This window comes from Helianthus annuus, chromosome 17 (assembly GCF_002127325.2).
Source record: "Helianthus annuus cultivar XRQ/B chromosome 17, HanXRQr2.0-SUNRISE, whole genome shotgun sequence".
NCBI classification, from domain to species: Eukaryota; Viridiplantae; Streptophyta; class Magnoliopsida; order Asterales; family Asteraceae; genus Helianthus; species Helianthus annuus.
The window spans coordinates 46,061,192-46,084,082 of record NC_035449.2 but is presented as its reverse complement, the minus strand read 5'-3'; positions in this window follow the sequence as shown (position 1 = coordinate 46,084,082).

Sequence of the window (22,891 nt, the reverse complement as noted above, 5' to 3'; positions counted from 1 at the left end):
CTCGTTCCCAGAGTTATGTTTGATTGAGAGTCAAAAAGCCGAAAAAGCACTATATGCCTCTACCGTCGCCAATCAAGCTCTCACCACCACCACTAACAGGTCGCCGCCATCTCCTCTGCCGGCTTACCAGCCCGAGTCCACCTCTACAGTCTCGCGGGGCCGTGGCCGATCTCGAGGACGTGGCCGCGACAGGTTTTCCGGCTCTCGTGGTCATGGACAAAATTATGGCTCCTGGATTTCACCCAATACCTTCACCTGGACCGCCTCTACACCGCCTCCCTGGATTCAATGGAATGCTCCTCCTCTGTGTCCGTATCCAACCACCACTGTTCCTTCTACTCAGCACTCGGGTCAGGGAATTCTTGGACCACGTCCACATTAGGGGCACCAGGCGGCTTACTCACCAACTGATATTCAACAGCAGCGGTGATCTCTACACCTTCTCCAAGGATTTTCATTGCTTCTCCACTTACACCACTGCTGCTCAGTCCTCCACCTTATGGCACCAACGGCTTGGTCACCCTGGCCCTGCCCTTCTTCAGTCTTTGAAAAATTCAAATTCCATTGTTTTTAAGAATATTAATAAACATGTTTGTGAACCTTGTGTGTTTGGCAAGAGCACTAAGCTCCCATTTTATTCCTCTACAAATAGTACTTTACAACCTTTTGACATTGTGCATAGTGATGTTTGGACCTCTCCTGTTTTAAGCTCGGGAGGCCATCGTTATTACGTGTTATTTTTAGATGATTACACGAATTTCTTATGGACATTCCCCATATCTAACAAATCACAAGTGTTTGCCACATTTGACATTTTTACCAAACTTATTCACACTCAATTTCAACGAACCATTAAAACCTTTCAATGCGATAATGGAAAAGAATATGCTAATACATCATTCAAGCAATTTTTTTGATAAAAATGGCATACTTTTCCGTCTTTCTTGCCCTTACACCTCGTCTCAAAATGGTAAAGCAGAGCGCAACCACATCGGCCCACACCTCTCCGGCCCAGACTTCCTCTTCCTCGCCGGCCCACACTTCCCTTCCCTCGTCGGCCCAGCTAACCCCTTCTTCTACACCAGCCCATGTCTCATCCTCCCTTGGCCCAAATACTACCACACCTCCGAACAGCCCACCTCATTCTCCTGTCAACCCATCCCCTCAACTGCTATCCTCTCAGCCCGATCCCATCTCAGCCATTCCCACCCAACCTCCTGTTCATACCCAACCGACCCCCCCCTCCATTCCATCGGTCACTACCCGCACTATGTGAACCCGGTCAATGGATGGGATCATTAAGCCTAAACAGTTCTTCAATCTACACACCACCACCATCGTACCCGTGCCCAAAAACCCATCCCAGGCCCTGTCCATACCGGAATGGCACAATGCCATGACTAACGAGTTTCATGCACTTATTAATAATAATACCTGGGAGTTGGTTCCACGACAGCCACACATGAATATCATCCGTAGCATGTGGCTGCTTAAACATAAATTCAGGTCTGACGACACCTTGGAACGATATAAGGCTCGGCTTGTCTGCGATGGGCGGTCACAACAGATTGGTATAGATTGCGGGGAAACATTTAGTCCGGTGGTAAAACCGGCCACTATTCGCACTGTATTGACTATTGCTCTAACAAAGTCCTGGCCGGTTCACCAACTGGACGTTGCCAATGCATTTCTTCATGGTACTCTCCATGAAACGGTATACATGCACCAGCCTATGGGATTTCGTGACAAACAATTTCCAGACTACGTGTGTCGCTTAAAGAAGTCCCTCTACGGGTTAAAACAGGCCCCTAGAGCCTGGTATCAACGCTTTACTGACTATGTTCTCACATTGGGGTTCGTTCAAAGCGGGTGTGATGCGTACCTCTTCATTCTCCACAACAATGGCGACACCGCGTATCTTCTCCTCTATGTCGATGACATTATCCTTGTCACCTCATCTACTGCTCTTCGGGTACAACTTATGCGTCACTTGTCCGCTGAATTTGCAATGAAGGACTTGGGTACCTTAAGCTTCTTCCTCGGTATCTCTGTCACTCGTCACCATGACACCATGTTTCTATCTCAAAAAACATATGCTGCGGACATTATCGAGCGAGCGGGTATGTCCTCGTGTAAACCTGTCGCCACTCCCGTGGACACCAACTCAAAACTTAGTGCATTCACGGGTACCGATTTCGACAACCCCACGCTCTACCGGAGTCTCGCCGGAGCCTTACAGTACCTTACTTTCACTCGTCCCGATATCAGCTACGCCGTTCAACAGGTTTGCATGCACATGCACGCTCCTAAAACTGATCATTGGAATGCTTTGAAGCGGATCCTACGGTACATTCAAGGCACTCTCCAATTCGGTCTCACACTCACGGCTACCCACGATCCAGCCCTTCTTGCCTATACGGATGCGGACTGGGCTGGGTGCCCGGACACTCGTCGTTCCACAAGCGGTTATTGTATTTATTTCGGGGACAATCTGGTTTCTTGGTCATCTAAGCGTCAACCTACCATATCTCGGTCCAGTGCAGAGGCCGAATACAGAGGTGTTGCAAATGTAGTTGCTGAAATCTGCTGGCTCCGCAACCTTCTGTTAGAGCTACATCGTCCTTTGTCAAAAGCTATTGTCGTGTACTGTGACAATGTTAGTGCCATCTATCTCTCAGGTAACCCCGTTCAGCATCAGCGAACGAAGCACATCGAGCTCGACATCCACTTTGTCCGTGAACAAGTTCGGCGAGGTCAGGTTCGTGTCCTTCACGTCCCCTCCCGTTACCAGGTTGCAGACATCTTCACCAAAGGGTTACCACGCGTTCTGTTTGAAGATTTTCGTTCCAGTCTCAGCATACGATCACCTCTCGCTTCGACTGCGGGGGTGTAATAGAATATTATTGTCTTAATATTGTAATTATTGTGATTATTGTGTTTCCGCATATACAAGATCCTAATTGATCTCCTTTGTATTATTTAAACCGTTTACTGTGAATGAAAGTGGCAACCTTGATAGAAAGCTATTCTTACAAATTTGTTATTGTTTTTGAAACAAACTGTTTGTAATTATTAGTATCTCTCTTTTTACTTCCATAGAAGATATGTTTGATGATCAAACCAACTTAAACTATATTATTGTTTGCCCAATATAGTTTAATAAAAATGTTAATTCTATACTCACCAACTCCAACTATATGGATATTTTTTTTTGTACCCCACTCGTATAGTCATCCCCCATAAAATTCCACTCTTGAATTTTTCTTAAAAAAATCTCAACGGATTAAATTTCATGATTGTTTAAAAATAGAATAACGATTAAAAATATGCAACATGGCTTTTCTTTATTATGTAATTAGTTGTGTTTATCTCTTCATACTTCCATAGAATATATCACTACTAGAAAACTGGGCAACTGATACTAAAGTTTACTATCGAAATAAATGATTGCAAAATTAGCCACCAATTTGCGATCAAAATTAAAACGGTGGCAAAGGTTTACGAACAACCTGTTTTCGGTCCCAAAACGGTCGCAAAATTTTGCAACCACCTTGTTTCAGTCGCAAACCGGTCTCAAATTTCATTAAAATAAATAATCAGAATTAAATTACAAATTACGAATAGGGGTCGCAAAACGGTCGGAGCACAAAAGTTGCAACCGTTTCAAGGCGGTCGCAAAACTTTTGCGACCGACTTTCGGTCGCAACTGTTACGACTGTTTAAGAGCGGTCACAAATGTTGCGACTGTTATAGGATCGTGTCGCGACCTAAACGAGTCGTTCGGAAGAGCTCAAATCCGTTTCAGAGGCGGAAACAAAGAAACGGACGTGTACACAGCTTGAATCACACTTCAAACCTCTTGTATATTGATTTTACAGCGTTTACAGTTACAAGGAACACCGGCAATACCTCGGTATCAAATCTGGAATCGTTACAAATGAAATGATAACAAGCCTATTTATACTTGAACTGGTTCGCTTATAATGACAACTACCACATAAGCGGACCATACAAATACACTAAAAGCGAACCTCATTAGCCATAAAAGCGAACCTAAACAAATTCCGTAAAAGCGAACCCCTCCATTTGACTGATTCTTCAAACCTCCATGTGAGCCGTTACCTTGGATTGGACCTTCAAATAGAAACACCCCATTGGACCTTCAAAAGGTCCAATCACAACAAATGGCCACAATTCACTATCATAACCAAAAGTTCCTTTGTCGTTTACTTGTTGCCTTGATGATAATTATATTATGATTTCACAATTATGATGTTATCATTAAACATGATGACATCATGCTTGATCAGAACCGCAACGCAACCCAGACTCGACATTAGACGAAGACGACAGATGACTGCACCAACAGACTCCCCCTCAGATGTTGACGAGTCTTAAGTGTCGAGTCTTCAACGACTTCAGTCTTTATCAGTGTAAGCATCCTCAAATCTTTCTCTTCTCTTTTCATCATCATCAACAGACTCCCTACGAACAATCTCTACTCAGATGTCTTCAGACTCCCCCTTTCGATATGCTAGGATCGCAGTCTGGCATGTTGAAATCACCAAGTCTTCAGGTATCGGAACCTGGTTCTCTATCACTTCGAAACCTGCACATCCTCTACCCAAAAATAAATTTTCCGATGATAACACGTAAAAATCTAATGATTCACTCGCAGAAATTATACAATCAAAGATAATGTTACAATGTTAATCTTTGATAAACCACTTGAAGATATATCATTTTTATTTTCAAAACAACACACTCTCCCAAACCATTTGTTCACCATGTTTAGCACCCGGAATTTTGAAAATCAACTTTTCAATATCAGTTTTCGAAAATCTTTTGACTTTTTCAAAAATTTATGCTAAAACACACTGAAAATCTTTTTGGATTTTTGACATAAGAGAATTAAAATGCAGCAAAGAAATATTTACAAACATTATTTTTTGAGAGTTTGGTGTAAGAGGATCATATCAGCTTATGAGACAAATCACCAACACCGTTAAGCTTGATTTCATTTTAAGTTCTAAACAATTTACCTAGATTGTCAGTATACTGGTCCACTTAAATTTTCACACAAAGTTCAACTGATCCGAGATACGATATTAATGTCTTAGAAACTAAAACTTATCCGTGTGTCCCACTACTTGAATATACTCTAGTATCCAGATCCCAATATTCAGTCTTACAGGTGAATATACCACAGATGATATCTGTAAGGGGTTAGGTGCGAAACCGTGAGAGCTCAGGTCAGAACTTCCGTTCAGCATAGAGATGACGGCTCGACTTTTGGTGGGTCCCCTTTAGAGGATCTTTTTTACAACAGCAATGACTATCAATTTTATTGTTTCATTGATTTGCTGAGGGCGGCGCTTTTTCAAGCATTTGCAGAAAGTATTATCCGGGGACTAGGTCAGTACTTCCATACAGCAGAAGTCCCGGGATAATACCCCGGATATCACTGAGCATAAAGACCTAGTATCTCAGAATAAGGGACCTTTCAAACAAGATTTCAGGGGTTACCTATATATCCAAGTTTGTGTTAACCCACAGAACAAGCAAGTTTGAAATTTAGGTTTATATCTCGTCACAGTTTATTAAATGTGCAAAAACCTACTGACACATCCACAGTAAGATTGTTTAACACTTTTAAATTTTCCAATTTTTTAGCATGTTGTGATAGTCCGCTGATGTACTATCATTTCCTCTTTTTCACAACAAACTCATTTTTTATTTTTATCATGTTTTTGACATTTTCAAATTTTCTAATGTTTTTGGATTTTCTGAAATTTTCTACTCCCCCTAAAATACAAAGACATTAACGAAAATTGAAAACAAACTGTACAGAAACATGACAACCGATATCAAATCGCATCAATTCGCCATTCACTTTGGCATAAACAATCAGAACTCCCCCTATCAACAAACTATTTTCTCATTTAGATTTCAAAACACTTAAGTTTGTTTTAATCAAAATGATTTTTCTGGAAAATAAGTTTGGTTGATTTTACCACTTGTAAGTATATCAATACTAAGTTCGGGGATGTGGTTCATCATCTTGTCTCTCAATCACTTGTAGGAAAATGCAAGTACAAATTAATGTCCTTGATTTACCGTATGCACAAGTTATGCACAATCAAATCTTGTAAACAAACACAAACAAACCTTTTTACCGTTTGCATGATTGACATTACCGTAGTAAATTCCTCAAGAAAAATGCCGATACCTGCTCCTCGCTTACCAACCTGGAAGCTCCGGCATAGTCCTTCAATCCTGTAAAATTTTAACAATTACAAACACTTTCAAATCATCCTAATTAATCATGAAAGATACCGATTCCTGATCCACGATTACCAACTTGGGATCTCCGGCAAGTCCGGTGTTTCACTCAAACATAATGTCCACCCAAGCCTCACCAGCCTTGGGTGACTTTGGAACACATCTGTCCCACCAACATTTTGATTTATAAAACTCTTTAGCACCTTTTACCTTCTTATCAACCATCTTCCCAAAAATGTGTTTGACTTTCCCGTTGAAAGCCTTCTCAACATCAAATTCTCCTTTATCAGCGAAGAATTGATTTGAAATCTCTACCTTTCCAACTTTCTTCATCAAATTTTCTTTTGACAATTTCGGAAAATTCTCATCGTTCATCACAGGAACGGAATTCACAATCCTTTTATCACCCAATGACTCCTCTGATTTTATGGAATCAGATTCATTGTCAGAATTACCCTCAGATTTAACAACCCATTTTTGTTTACTCAAATCGACTTGTCTTTTGTAAAAACGTTTTGAAGTTTCACCAACTTCCAAAGTCGATTTATCAACACATTTCTTTTTCATATCAGAGTTAGAAGACACTCCCTGTTTTGAATAAATGGACTCTTGGCAGTTCCAAACAATGTGTCCAACTTTTTGACACTTGAAACAGGTTCTTCTGTCAACTCTCGAAGCAAACTTCCTCACATTCTTCTTTACTTCAGCAAGAAACTCTTGATTCGACTGTTTCCAGAAAGGTTTCTTCTGTTCATCCTCTGAACTTCCTCCTGAAACAAATTTTGTTTTTGGTTTATAAGTTTTCTGATTTTTATAATTTTCTGAAGAATTAAAACCAAGACCTTTCTTTTTGAGATTACCATTATGGTTCGGTTTCTTTCGATAACCTGAACCATAATCATAACCCTTTTTCTTGTTCAATCTCTGTTGAACTCTTGAAGTGTACTTTTTAGGTTTTTCAGTAAGATTTACATCTTTTATTTCAGAAATATTAATTTCTGTTAATTTGAAAACCTGTTTGATCATTTCAGTTTTGACACTTCTTATTGGAAATTCCTCATCAGAATAAATTTGTCTAAATCATTCAATGTATATGCTACTTTGATTGATTCGTCATTCAAATTAGATTTTGATAACATAAATTCTTTATTGTAAACCCTCTTAACCAGCGAACTCGGACTTTTCTCAGACGAACTCGAACTATCAGACTTAGACTCCGACTTTGACTCTTCATCCATATCCAACACCTGATCGACAACTTTCTTAACTAACTCAGACTCATGATCAGTGTCAGACGCTGTGAATGTAACATCAATATTATCTGGTAATTCATCAGTGATTTCAGACTTTAATTTGATGTTTAGAGCCTTGTCTACTTGTTCCTCATTTGGTTTCCTGGGGGAATAACTCTCAAAGATAGGAGGCGGACATCTGTTATACTTGACACTTGGTTTCTTACCAGTATCCTCTTCTTTTTCTTTCTTCTTGAAAGCTTCAAGACCTGCGACAGTAGGATAAACACAATCAATCAGATAATCACAAGTAGTATAACTCAAAAGTAATCGGTTGATCCTTTCACTCTCGATCTTCTCAAGTTCCAACTCCTTCTTCAAGTTAGCACAATCTTCAATGTAATCATTTATGACACTTTGCTTTGTCATCAAAGTTGCACTCATCTTGTCATTTTCTTTTTCAAATTCTGCATTTGTTCTTTTCAAACTGTCAACTGTCCTATTCAATACGTCGTATGACTCTTTCACATACTTCACATCAAACAGTAAATCTTCCTTCATTTTCTCTAACTCAGCAATCTTTTTATCTTTTTCTTCACAAACTTTGCAAGCTTCTGAACATTTCTCACAAGGCTTTGTGACTTCAACCACCTTTTCAACTATCTTTTCGACTTCGACAGTCTTTTCAACTTCTACAATTTTCTCGACTTCGACAATCTTTTCTATTTCGACAATCTTTTCAACAATTTTCTCAACTTCCACGAGTTTTTCGACTTCGACAATTTTCTCGACCACTTTCTCTATTTCAACAATCTTTTCTGGTGTACTTTCAGCAATTGCTTCATCTTTTGTTTCTACAGCTTCAGTCTTCGCCTTTACATCAGCGAGTAGCTTTGCTGCTTCTAGCTCTCTCTGCAATCGAGCAATCTTCTTCTGATTCAGCATCTCAACTTTATCTGCATAGAAAAAAATAAAACTGTCAGGATCAATGCTTTTTCTACATTTGTTAAGATACTCTTCCTCATCATCCGTATCAACATCACTTCCAAGATCTGGAAATATTGGAATCCTTTTCTGACAATCCTCATTTTGATCCAGAATCCTGGTAACAAGTGCAACATCAGATTTAGTTCCACTAGGTATATACTTGTCCCAGCTAAACCCCTGTGCAACAAACTTATCACTTTGGTCTATTATCCCATAATAAGCTTTCCTATTGGCTTCTTCAATCATTTTCCCATGAGCAGTTTGCGGTTCCTTTTGTTGAGGTTTTTGATCGATTTGATGAAAGATTGATTTCTGATAGTAATTGCTCTTTTCTTGACTTCCAGTTGACTCTTGGTTTTTACATTCCCGTTTAAAGTGACCTTTTCCTTTACATCGGAAACAGGTAACCTTTGACTTGTCAAAACCAAGTGGAGAAGCAGCTATTCCTCGAAACTCGTCTCTGCCAGTAATCTGTTGAAATTTTTCAGCTCTCCTGCAGGCACTAGCTAAGCACCACTTCACATCCATCAGCTCTAGCTCTTCTGCATCGATTTGGTCGTAATCTTCTTTTGTGAGCATCGGATTACCAATTCTTCCTGCTATCAAGCTTTCATATGACTCCAACATGGCGACAAGAGATGCCATGTGTTGCTTTGCCACCTCAGGAGAAAGAGGTTGACCATTCTGAATGTTCAAGGTCACATTACACTGCAGATTTGTAGAATTTTGCTTCTGAGGGCTAGGTGTGTTACTGTTTGGATCAAAGCTTGAGAATGATGAAGTAGATCCACCACTTTGAGTTGTAGTACTTGCATTTGGACTTGCAGACCCATCAGCACTGAACGCAGTACTAATCTTTGGACTTTGACTGGGAGTGGTCTCAAACTTGTTCCCTCGATAGTACAGACTAACATCTTGCTTTGCATTTGGATTTGTCATGATAGCTGTCTTTTGAATATCCAGCTCCTGCTCTTCGATTTTCTGAATAAACTGAGCCAAATTCATGTTCTCGGACTTTCTCATAAGTTTCACAACCATCAAATACGTTCCCCACTTATGCTGTGGTAACGCCTCTGCTAATTTATCAACCCACTCATCATCATCTTTCACTATATTCAACCTACCCATTTCCAATACCAGATGACAATACCTATCAATGGTCTGTTTTGTAGTTTCATGATCGAAAGCTGTAAACATATCAAATGATTTTTTCAATAACGCCTTTTTGTTTTTGATCATATCAGCACTTCCTCTGAATTTCTGAATCAAAGCCTCCCAAATGGATTTAGCTGTTCCGTTATGTTGAAGTAAGACGAAGATATCTTCTTTAACTGCTTGCTGAAGGATGCTGATCATCATCTTCTCACTAGTGTACTTCAACTTATCAGCTTCAGTAAAATCATCGAAACCCTTTACTAATCCACGCTCATTCTTTGGTTTCTCATAGTCTTTTAGCAGTGAACACCAAGCATCGAATCTGTAGGCTTGAACCCAATTCTCAAATCGATTTCTCCAACCCTGAAAATCTTCAATGTACATGAGTTTCGGCGGTTTTTGATGAGTGCCCGTCTCATTCTCATTATACAACGCTTCAGCAGGAGTTACAGGGGCAACGGGTGTCGCGAACGCATTGTAGAACTCTTCAGCTATGTTACAAAACTCAGATGATGCTTCGGGAAATACCTGTAAACACACAAACAAAATGATCAGATTAAAGACTTATCAATTAATGGAAACGAACTGGTACTCGAATTGGTGAATATTCTGTGCGGACTGAGAATTGACAAACTGTGCGGACTTATATGACCCGGATCAAATACGAATGGCGTGACCCTTTTTCGTGTAGACTGACTGACTTTCAATTGACCTGATGAAAACTTCAAACGAACTGTACAAACTTCAAACGATCGGGAAATTGTACGACCAGAAGAATGATTTTAACTACTCCAAGTGAACTGACGACTTTTACAAGCAACCTGATCAGCTCGTGTGATCTAAGAAACCCAAACTTCAAACAACCTGACTGAATTAGTGTAAATTGAATTTGATGTGGACAATATCAGACCTTGAGCCGAGATTTACACATAACAATTTTTATTTGATGTTGATATATGAAGCTCACAAAAAATATTCTTTCGAAACTCTTTCAAAACTCATCAATATGATATCACAAGAAAATTATAAAAATGATCGTCAACCGTAATACCCAATATCAGTAATTGGGCCGCCAATTTTATTAAAACCACACATGGGCTAGCTACAGTTATCAATACACGGTGAACATGATTATCAATACTTGATTTTATTAAAGTGGCCGACAAAAATTTTTATGGGATCTATTAAACGAAGTGAATACACAGGCCGACAATTTCAATGCCTAAAATCATATGATTGGGCCGTCCATTTACACAAATCACAAATCAATGAATCATCACTTGACCTGATTTTTTTTAAACTATCACATGCACATGCACATGTTGGGCGGCAACAAGACCAAATCAATTAATCCATCTGATTGTTTTGTAGGCTTTGATTGGGCCTTTAAAACCACTATATGGATAAACGATTTTTGCAACTTATGATCTGACAATCATTTTAAACATCTACTTTTCACACTTGTTATCTACTTTTACAATTTCTGACAACAAATCACTTGATTATCCTGTTCGGTGACAGAAACAGACTTTGATGGTCATAAAAGCGAACCAGAATAATGTCTTATAAGCGGACCTAACGTGACCTAATCAGCGAACCAGAAACTGCCTTATCAGCGAACCAGTTTTGTCACTATCAGCGAACCAGACTTGACCTTGGAGCGAACCAGACTTGACCTCATGTTCTAAAAGCGAACCAAATGTGACGTCAGCAACGAACGAACCAAGTGCAAGCGAACCACTAATTTGAACCAGAAATAAATCGATTTAAAGGTGAAAATTTCCAGGATTAGTTAATACATGATTACGCACACACTGTGTGAATTTAAAGCGATTCTGACCGTAAAAAAAAATCTTTTTTTCGAAAAAGAAAGGTGTAGAAACAGAAAAAAGTGATGAAAACGAGCTGTTTTTGCGAGATCTCTTCCTCCTTGGCTCTGATACCAATTGTAGGATCGTGTCGCGACCTAAACGAGTCGTTCGGAAGAGCTCAAATCCGTTTCAGAGGCGGAAACAAAGAAACGGACGTGTACACAGCTTGAATCACACTTCAAACCTCTTGTATATTGATTTTACAATGTTTACAGTTACAAGGAACACCGGCAATACCTCGGTATCAAATCTGGAATCGTTACAAATGAAATGATAACAAGCCTATTTATACTTGAACTGGTTCGCTTATAATGACAACTACCACATAAGCGGACCATACAAATACACTAAAAGCGAACCTCATTAGCCATAAAAGCGAACCTAAACAAATTCCGTAAAAGCGAACCCCTCCATTTGACTGATTCTTCAAACCTCCATGTGAGCCGTTACCTTGGATTGAACCTTCAAATAGAAACACCCCATTGGACCTTCAAAAGGCCCAATCACAACAAATGGCCACAATTCACTATCATAACCAAAAGTTCCTTTGTCGTTTACTTGTTGCCTTGATGATAATTATATTATGATTTCACAATTATGATGTCATCATTGATGACATCATGCTTGATCAGAACCGCAACGCAACCCAGACTCGACATTAGACGAAGACGACAGATGACTGCACCAACAACTGTTTAAGGGCGGTCGCAAATTTTGTGACTGTTTAACAGCGGTTGCAAAATGAAAAAAATATATTCTAATTTAACTCTGGCTACTCGCATTAGTTGTCACTCGATTTACAGGGTCAATTTTGTAATTTTTTACTTATAGCAGGGCCCTTTTCGTAAATCATGCAAGCATTTGTCAGCATTCATTTTTCTCAGTAGAGAGATATTTTCGTAATTACTATCTCACTCTAGAGAGGGAAACAACAAAGTGATGTCAATTCCTTTTTTCTTTGGACGGACATTGCAATCGGCTGGAGTGCGTGGTTTGTAAGTTTCATGTTAATGCATAATTAAAGAACTAGTGGTTTTAAATTATGATGGGTTTTCTTTACATTTCCGCTGCAAAAGTAAATTGCGTTTTTGGATATTTAAACGTAGGAACTAATCATGTTAATTGGGAAACATTATAACATACGTAAATGGTTCAACATGATTAGTGGCTTGGGGCCTGGTCAGTCACACACCTCACGGTAGTACTCCGCGTGTGGATTTTGAGGGTGTGACAGAATGTTTGGTCCTTGCATGCGGACGTGGCTAAGAAAAAAACTACCACACTTAGTCTAATATGTTTTAATATTTTAATTGAGGTTTGTGAAAGTTTGAAGATTGTGCAAAGAATAGAGTTTTTTTTTTAGAAAAGTTAGAAAATCTGATGTAACACTGAAGTGGCCATAGCTAATAATGTAGCCTAGTTAACCTGGTTAGAGGATCTACCGAAGAAAAATGGGTAATCAAAACTTCTCCTCCGACTCTCTGGTGTGATAATCTCACTGCAACCTACCTCACTACCGTTAATTTTAAATGCGGAATTAGAATAAAACTGAAAGAACAATGATCAAAGGAATTGATTATGATTGAATACAAAAAACGAATTCAAGAACAATTACAGAAAAGAACTAAATTAAGTGAATGAGTACATCATGTACTAGAAGCCCTAATTATACCCCTAATTGTCCAACAGTTACTAATAGACTTTAACCAAACTTGCAGCAGACTTCACACCTTTAGTCCTCCATGTTTAAAGTATTAAACATTCTGTACCACACTTCAAGTTTCTCCAAATTGTCAAATATTGCCCAAAGTTTCCCTTCTGCACATTTTGATCCTCTAACACCGTTGACCTTCATTGACTAGTGTTAACTACTTTTAACTAACTAACAACATAGAACATTTGATTAATCCAGCTCAACATCTAACAACTACTAATCTAGTCTTTCAAGCACAAACAAAGCATGTTGAAGTTGATTTTCATTTTGTTCATGAAAAGGTTGCTCAAGGAAACTTACGTGTGCAGTTTATATCTACTGAAGATCAATATGCATACATATTCACAAGTCGTTATCAACATAACAATTCATGTTATTACATTCCAAGCAACATGTCACTCCCTGACCTTAGCTTGTGATAGAATGTTAGACACGACGCAAATAGGCTATCCTAGAGGTTATTTGCAAATACATAGTGAGTATAAATCCCCTCTATGGTAACCTAAACTTGTACAACATTCTCTCTCGATCAATAAAATTTACCTCTTTGAGAAATATTTATATATGACTCTTATTCATCCCGTATCTTTTTTTTTTGAACAACAATGCAACTTTGTTCCTCAAAACCAAAGGTTCATAGCAAGATGTTATCAACCATTTACAGTACACAAACAGAAAGCATAAATATAACTATTACTTCCCTTTTAAATACTATTCTACACCTGAAAATTAAATCTCCTCCAATCTTCCCAAGTTACCTCCTTAAGCTTCGATTTTACCTCATGCATTCGTACGCCTCTTCTTTTATTTCCTCTGTTAGCCTATGCGTATTGACATTAACACCTTGAAATCTTCTCCTATTTCTCTCTCTCCATATATTCCATAATGTTATAGAGAAAACCACATGTATAATCTTTTTTTTTCTTATTTGTCGTTAAAACTAAATCATTCACCTGCTGATACACTTCCTTCACTGTATCTCTCATCATACTTATTGGTACTTTTATCCAAGATAAGACATGTTGCAATATTTCTGTTGCTTGCCTACACATAATCAAGACATGGTCTACTGATTAGGTATCCCTATCACCGAATGTGAAGTTAGCGTTTTGAACCTGCAGTCCCCTAGCTGCTAGTGCTTCTGCTATTGGGACTATGTCCTGTAATGCCTTCCAGACGAACATAATTGCTTTCGGTTTTGGTATTTATTCCAATAAAAATCTGCAGCTGGAATATTAACATCAATGTCTGCTACTAATGTGCTCTTCACCGCCTTCATTGTGAACCTGCCCCCTGCTTGGTGTTTCTAGTAACAAACATCACTTGCCTCCATTACATTTTGTTGTTCCAGTAGTGCCGACACCGACAACTCTTGGATGAGTTAACTTGATTATTGGATGCTTATAACTTTGTATGTTTTTCATACAAGTCTCGGGTAACAGGTGTTATTAAATTCTCTCTGTACTTTTTTATTCAGCTATTTAGCTATTTGCTTGCTTTTTTAAAAATATTTGTGGATGCTTAAAAAACAATATCAAACATACAACTACTATAAATGAGCATCAAAATATCAATATATTAAATAATCAAAAGAATTTTGCTCAAGATATTTTACTTTCTTTTAACAAAATTAAAAATCAAATTACATATGAGTTCTTGGCCTAGTGTTTATCCCCACTAAAGTAGTGCGGGTCGACTCCCAAAAGGTGGGAGAGCGGTGCCAGTTCTCAACCAATGGTGCATTCTTCGTAGACATGACTAGGCACGTAAACTTCTTTATTGACACCGACTCCGTCCCTAATAAAGTTCCGGACTAGCTAGTAAACCCAAGCGTTCAAGCACAAACCATAGCATACTGTTCTTCAAATATTTGGCCCGTACCACTCTTCCACCACAATTTCATGCACGTCCTCATGCATGCTCGGCGTCCCATACCAACTCGTATACCTGACAATGCATGATTTCCTTATGTTGAGCATGATTCACATTAGTAAGACATGACATCCGAGAGCACAACAACAACGATCTTCTTCCGTGCCAGTTAAAGTATCTCCTTAGTTAATTTTTGGAGTTAGCGTCAAGGAACCCGCTAGTTTTCAGGAATAAGGGGAGCCTCAAGCCTCAAGAATTTACAGCATTCAACCTTCATCTTTTTACGGCATTGCATGTACTGTAGTTTTTTAACACAACACGAAGGGCTTCCTTGATACTATACTAGAGCGGTGCTCACGATCCCATACTCATAGCTAACAAAGACCTTCATCGAAGTGAACCTATATTTGGACTTCTCCCACCACCATTGCATAACCATACTCTAAATGTTTAGCACACTTTGGTTAAGAGTCACATTCCAACATATCCGCGAATCGACATGCTCTGATACTAAATGTCATGCGGTTAGTTTTTTATCCCCGTCTGGCATCCCAATCTCCCTGGGGATAAGCCAATCCATCCCGCTCTTTGTGCGGGTCACTAGTTTCGTCCTGCCAAAGACTCATTTGGAGAGTGACGCTAGCTCTTGACTCGTGGTGTGTTTGTCATAGACATGACTAGGCACGTATACTTCCCCATTCACACTGACTCCGTCTATGATAAAGTCTCAGACTAGCCAGTAAACCCAAGCATTCAAGCACAACCCACTGAATAATGATCTTCAAATATTTGGCCCATGACACTCTCCCACCACTATTTCATGCACGTCCTCGTGCATGCTCGTTGTCCCTTACCATCTTGCATACATGAAAATTCATGATTCTCGTATGTTGAGCATGATTCACTTTGGGAGGGCAGGACACCTGGATGCACAACAACAAAATCTAATGTAAATATTAAAAAATCCATATGCTCACTTAGTTATTTCTTTATTCTATACTAGAAGCCATGTGATGTGATGGGAAACACAAACATTGCCCGGGTGTGTGGTTTGTATGGTACGATCAGTTCGGTTATTATCCTCTACCAAAGTCGAAACCGAAGTCATCGGTTATTCTATTTCATTAACCATTCGGTTTCGGTTAATCAATTGATGTGGTGCAAAACACATGCATTTATCCTATGTACTTTCTACATTTTTGTATGGTTTAGGTGTCATTTTTATTGATTTTCAGCTTGCATTTTATTAGTTCATGTTATTGCAATTCCCAGTGCATTAAAAGAGTGAAAAACGGTGAAGAAACAAGCAACCGGAAACAAACAAGAAAGTCCGGGGACCAAAAATGAAACTTCAGAAGTTATTACATGTTGGTGTGTCACAATGGGTGTTCTTAATCCCATCGCGACATGCGAGAAGCAAGAAAAGTTCGAGTTAATTATGGATTTGTGCCACCGGCTATTTTGTCTTTATCCGGGCTGGTAGCGACACGCAATGAGCTCAACAGAAGGGATTGCGACACGTGAAGAAGGTCTTGCACAACAAACATGATTATTTTGTTATTTAAACCCAATTTCTGACCTTTGATCGTACTTTTTCACCCTATTACGACCCTTAGATGAATATCGGCTGATTATCAGCTAAGGGGGGTGCTGGAGATTGAGAATTAAAGATAAAGTTTGAGACCTTGAAGATTTGCAACCACTAGGGCTTTATTTTCAGTTTTCTTTTTATTTATTTGTGATAAACACCATGTATTATGTTTTTATTTTGTGTTTTGGTTCTTTAAACATGATTAGAGGCTAATTCTTTAAAGCTGCATACGTTTGATGAACTAATTGATGTTGTTTAACTTTTCAGTTTAACTTTTATCAAGTTTATTTGTTTGATTTAGAATAGCTTTGAGTTGTTAGTGATTATGATAATGTGTGCTGTCGCAACCCCTGACCCCTATCTCGAGAGGCGGGCGGCCGTGGCCTACTCAGAGATGGTGATATCGGTGTTTATCATTATTTGGCAGCGGAAATTTCATCAGGACCGTAGTTAGGAAATATTTTATCAGAGTAAAACACCACATTTTATAATAATAATTTTATTTGGATAAAACCCAAATTTTCGTTACAAATAGGTTTATAGGAATAAATCCTATTTTATTGGAATAAAACATCTTCTTTATTTAGGTAACTTTTATAGCCACTTTTCCAAGCTTTCAGTGTTGTCCAGCTGGCTTCTAATTGGCTTTCACATTTGGTTACCTGAAACGCGTTTAAAAACATTTTGTCAGTGGGAAATACTGATAAGTGAATCCCAATTTAATCAAGACATGTTTTATCAGTTTACAGTATTGAGGGCGATCTCGCAATTACATTTGTTTATATTTCTACTTTAATTACCACCCACGGTACTGTCAACCCAAATTGTGGTCATGTTACTACTTATAGTGTAGTAACAAATTTTGTATACAAAACCTCAACATACCGACGATAATTGTAGAATTACAAATACTCAATCGCTGTTAATTATAATGTAAAAACAATTGAGGTTTTGTAAAAACAGTTTACAAAAAGGTTTTACAAAAAGGAGATTACTCACATTGCTATTTTAGGTAATTTCCTGTGGCTTCCTGGTTATAATCTATAAATTTTAAATAATGCACACGCTTTAGCATAATAACCCAATTTTACATTAGTTATACCCTCCCCGAGACAGGACCTCAATGACTACGTCGGGCAGAGCCTAAACAGCCGTTACGGAGCACTAGATCAATCAGGCAGCGTATCAAATACGTAACTAGGGTTATGATACTTACATTGAGGCAGGGCTTCGCTATTTTAGTGGGTATAACACTCGAGTATTACTTCTACTATAAGAAATTGAGAGAGAGTTTGAAATTTTGAATGGTTTGCAACTGAATTCGATCGATCCTATTTATAGTGCTGATCAGGCACTTTGTCGCGCCCCGCGAAGGAAACACAAGGAGCCTTCGCTCCCCGCGATGTAGGCCGGGTAGGCCCTAGCTTGGCCCGGTCACCGGTATAGCCTCGACACGTGTGACACGTGGCGGCTCCGGGGCGTGCCTCTTGTCCTCTCGCTCGCGGCCCGCGTAAGACTCATGTATAGTCTGTCGCGGCCCGCCAGAGACCATAAAATTGATTTTTATTTAATTTTTATAAAATAAAGGTATTTAGGGTCAGTTTTCGTATACGAGGTGTTTTTTAAGGCGTATAAGGATGCTATAATTATTTTAGGAGTGTCGGAAATATTTTAGGAGGGTTGTTATATCCTCCCCACCTTGTTTTAGAACTCATCCTCGAGGTCTACTGGAATAGGTGTGGATATTTCCTTTGCATTTCTGATTCAAGCTCCCATGTGTATTCTGGTCCTCTCTTGGAATCCCATTTTACTTTGACTAGAATCAATCTCTTGTGTTTGAGATTCTTGACTTTCCTGTCTTCAATTTGTAGAGGTTTTTCTATAAACTTAAGCTTCTCATTTATCTTTGTCTTTAAGAGGCGCTACTAGTGATTCATCGGCTAAGCACTTTTTAAGATTACATACATGAAATACATCATGTATTCCTGCCATTTTCTCTGGCAGTTGTAGCTGATATGCTACGGGTCCTATTTCTAATAATCTCAAAAGGTCCAATATACCTGGGGCTTAGCTTTCCCCTCTTGATGAATCTCACAACTCCTTTCCAAGGAGAAACTTTTAATAACACCTTGTCGCCTACCTGAAATTCTGACGTCTTTCGCCTGTTATCAGCATAACTCTTCTGTCGATCGCGTGCTGCTTTTAGTCATTCCTTGACTTGAATAATCTTGTCCGTTGTTTCTTGTACTATCTCAGGTCCAGACAATTACTTTTCTCTAATTTCTGCCCTACAGACTGGAGTTCGGCAATTTCGTCCATAAAGTGCTTTGAATGGTGCGGCATTGATATTGGTATGATAGCTGTTATTATAAGAAAATTCTATTAATGGTAGATGATCGTCCCAATATCCTCCGAAATCTATTACACAAGCTCTAAGCATATCTTCCATTGTCTGAATTGTCCTTTCGCTTTGTCCGTCCGTTTGTGGATGATAAGCGGTGCTCAGATTTAGCTTGGTGCCCATTGCTTTTTGGAAACTAGTCCAAAAATTAGAGGTAAAACGGCTATCTCTATAAAAAAAATTGATAAAGGAAACTATTTCATTTACATATAACTTGGCTAATTGTTCCATACTGAAAGTTTCCTTCATATGTAGGAAATGAACAGACTTAGTTAACCTATCTACAATCACCCAGATTATATCATTACCTTTTCGTGTCTTGGGTAATTTGGTAACAAAATCCATTCTTATCAATTCCCATTTCCATATTGTCATTTCCAATTGCTGCAATAAACCTGAGGGTTTCTGATGTTCAGTTTTAACCTGTGAACAAGTTAGACACTTGGCAACATAGGCTGCTATATCCTTTTTCATTCCTATCCACCATAAATTCTTTCTTAAATCTTGATACATCTTATCACTTCCAGGATGTATCGTATACTTAGACTTATGAGCTTCCTCTAATATGCGGTGGCGTAGGTTTCCTAGTTTAGGTTCCCAAATCCTTTTCTTATGGAATCTCCAAATTCCATCTGTTCCTTGTTCTAATTACTTAATCATTCCTGTAAATTTTTCAGCATCATCCTTGATTACTGATTCTTGTGCTTCCCTAATCTGTTCATTTAAATCTATCTGCAGGTTTAATTTAAGAGAACGTACTCTTCTTGGCTTTTCATGATACTTTCGACTTAAAGCATCAACAACTACATTAGCTTTTCCTACATGATACTGGATATTACAATCATAATCACTAAGAATTTCCATCCATCGCCTTTGTCTCATGTTTAACTCCTTTTGCCCGAAAACGTATCTTAAACTCTTATGATCGGTGAAAATGGTAAACTTACTACCGTAAAGGTAATGTCTCCAAATTTTAAGAGCAAATATTATGGCTCCTAATTCTAGATCATGGGTTGTATAATTCTCTTCATGACTCTTAAGTTGTTTAGAGGCATAGGCTATTACCTTTTGACGTTGCATCAAAACACATCCATAACCTAACTTAGAAGCGTCACAATAGACTACAAAGTCTTCTGTTCCTTCTGGTAACGCTAGTATGGGTGCATTGTTTACTCTTTGCTTAAGAATTCTAAAGGCTTCTTCCTATTTTGGTCCTCATTCAAACTTAATAGACTTACAGGTTAACTTTGTTAAGGGAATGGCTATTCTAGAAAAATCTCGGATAAATCTTCTATAATAATCGGCTAGTCCTAGGAAACTTCTAACCTCTGTTGGTGACTCAGGGGTTTTCCATTTAGTAGTTGCCTCGATCTTTGTGGGATCCACATGAATTCCTTCATGATTAACTAGATGTCCAAGAAACTGTACTTCTTCTAACCAAAATTCGCATTTTGAAAATTTAGCATAAAGCTTTTCTTTTCTCAGCAAATTTAGAAGTGCATGCAGATGCGCTGCATGTTCCTCTTTACTCTTAGAGTAAATGAGAATATCATCTATAAAGACAATTATGAATTTATCCAAATATGGTTTACATATTCGGTTCATCATGTCCATAAATGCGGATGGGGCATTGGTTAAACCAAATGGCATGACAGTAAATTCATAATGGCCATACCTTGTTTTAAAAGCGGTCTTAGGAATGTCCTCTTCCTGTACCTTTAATTGATGATATCCTGAGCCTAAATCAATCTTAGAGAAAAATCAAGCTCCTTGCAATTGATCAAACAGATCATCGATTCTCGGTAATGGGTACCGATTTTTAATCGTGACTTTATTCAATTCACAGTAATCAATGCACATACGCATCGACCCGTCTTTCTTTTTGACCAATAAGATCGGTGCTCCCTATGGCGATGAACTTGGTTGTATGAATCCTTTTTCCAATAGTTCGTTTAACTGTTTCTTTAACTCTTGCAATTCTGCGGGTGCCAAACGGTAAGGTGCCTTAGCAATTGGTGCTGTTCCTGGTAGCAGATGAATTCTGAATTCGACTTTTCTGTCCGGCGGTAATCCTGGTAGTTCTTTTGGGAATACGTCTGAGAATTGAGATACTACGGGGATATCTTTCAGTTCTTTTCCTTTAGTGTTAATGATTATGGAAATCATATACACTAATGACCCTTTTCTTGCACAGCTTGTTGTTTTCATCACAGAAATGAATTTCGTGGATCTAGTTGGCTTATCTCCTTTAATTGTGATCTCTTCACCTTTTGGTGAATTAACTTGTATTGACTTTTGATCACACAGAATACTGGCTTTATTGGCTATTAAGCAATCCATTCCTAATACATTATCAAATCCTGCCAGAATCATTGGGTAAAGATTTGCAATAAACTTTTGATTTAAGAATTCTATTCTTGCTCCCAGCAAGATTTCAGTAATCTTAATGGATTCTCCATTTGTTGTTTCTACTAGACATTCTTGTGGGAGTTTAGTTAATGGTTGATTAAGAAGTTTGCAAAATGAAGTATTAATAAAACTTTGGTTCGCACCAGAGTCAAATAATACTTTGGCAAAAACATCATTAACTTAAAACGTACTGCTAATCACATACGGAATCGTTTTGGCTTCTTCTGCAGTTAGAACAAATGCTCTAGCATTCTTAGTAGTGTTGTTATTAATGGCTGGAGCTAGTTTCGGACAATTTGGCTTGATGTGACCTTTTTCTCCACAATTGAAGCATACCCCATTACTTGGTTTCTTTCTACAATCTTCCTCTTTGTGTCCTGGTATCTTGCAGAAATTACAGTAGGTGGAGCACCTTCCTGAATGCTCCTTCTTACAGGCTTTACAGTAAGGTGTAGATGTAGAACCTATATTTTTCCCACAGTTAGAATTACCGTAGCGAAATTCCTGGGTAAGCCTCTGAGCTAGGTTCTTTCTTTGGTTTTCTTCTTGTGTACGTGTAATAACTCTCATTAAAATCCATAATTAGAATGATAATTAATAAAAAAGGAAACCCTAATTGAGACACCCAATTGATTCCGCATAAACCCTAAAATTTTCAGAACAATCGGAATCAGGATCAGGGCCCCTAAAACTCAGGGGGGGGGGGGGATAAACCCTAGTGATAATTATCAATAATTTTCGTTGTTGAATTATGATTTGACCAAATTTTTGAATCAGCTAAGCTAGTCCCAAGCCTAGGCAGCCTATAATTAGACTGCTTAGCTTACGAACCGTAAGGGATCAGGCATACGGTCCGTAAGGGAGTCTCAAAAATTGCTATAAATAGCCGACCTTGGGACTTGAAATAGGATACGAAAACGACGTCTCAACTCTGTCTGTACGTCGAATTAAGGCTGTTACAGTACAATTAAACACACACTAATCTCGAAGTGCTGCCGCAAAACAGGGTAATCACTCGATCGCTATTACGATTCATTTTCCGACTGATCAATATATCCAATGGATGTTTAAGTGCCGCCCATATAGGGTTATACTTTGTCGTTCGTCGTTAAATCGATGGATGTTTAAGTATTGCACTTTGTCGTTCGTTGTGAGAATTTGATCTCGTGAGTTATCGTAAATGCTGTATTGATCACTAACCCGATTTTGTGTGCATTATTATTTAAATTAGGTTAACAAGGCTAAATCATATTCTGTCCGTGTTAAATCTGCAATGTGAGTCATTCTCTTTTTATCAACTGTTTTACAATACTCCAAATTATTTTCAGAATTATAATTACAGTGATTAAGTTTATGTAATCACCAAATTACAGCCGG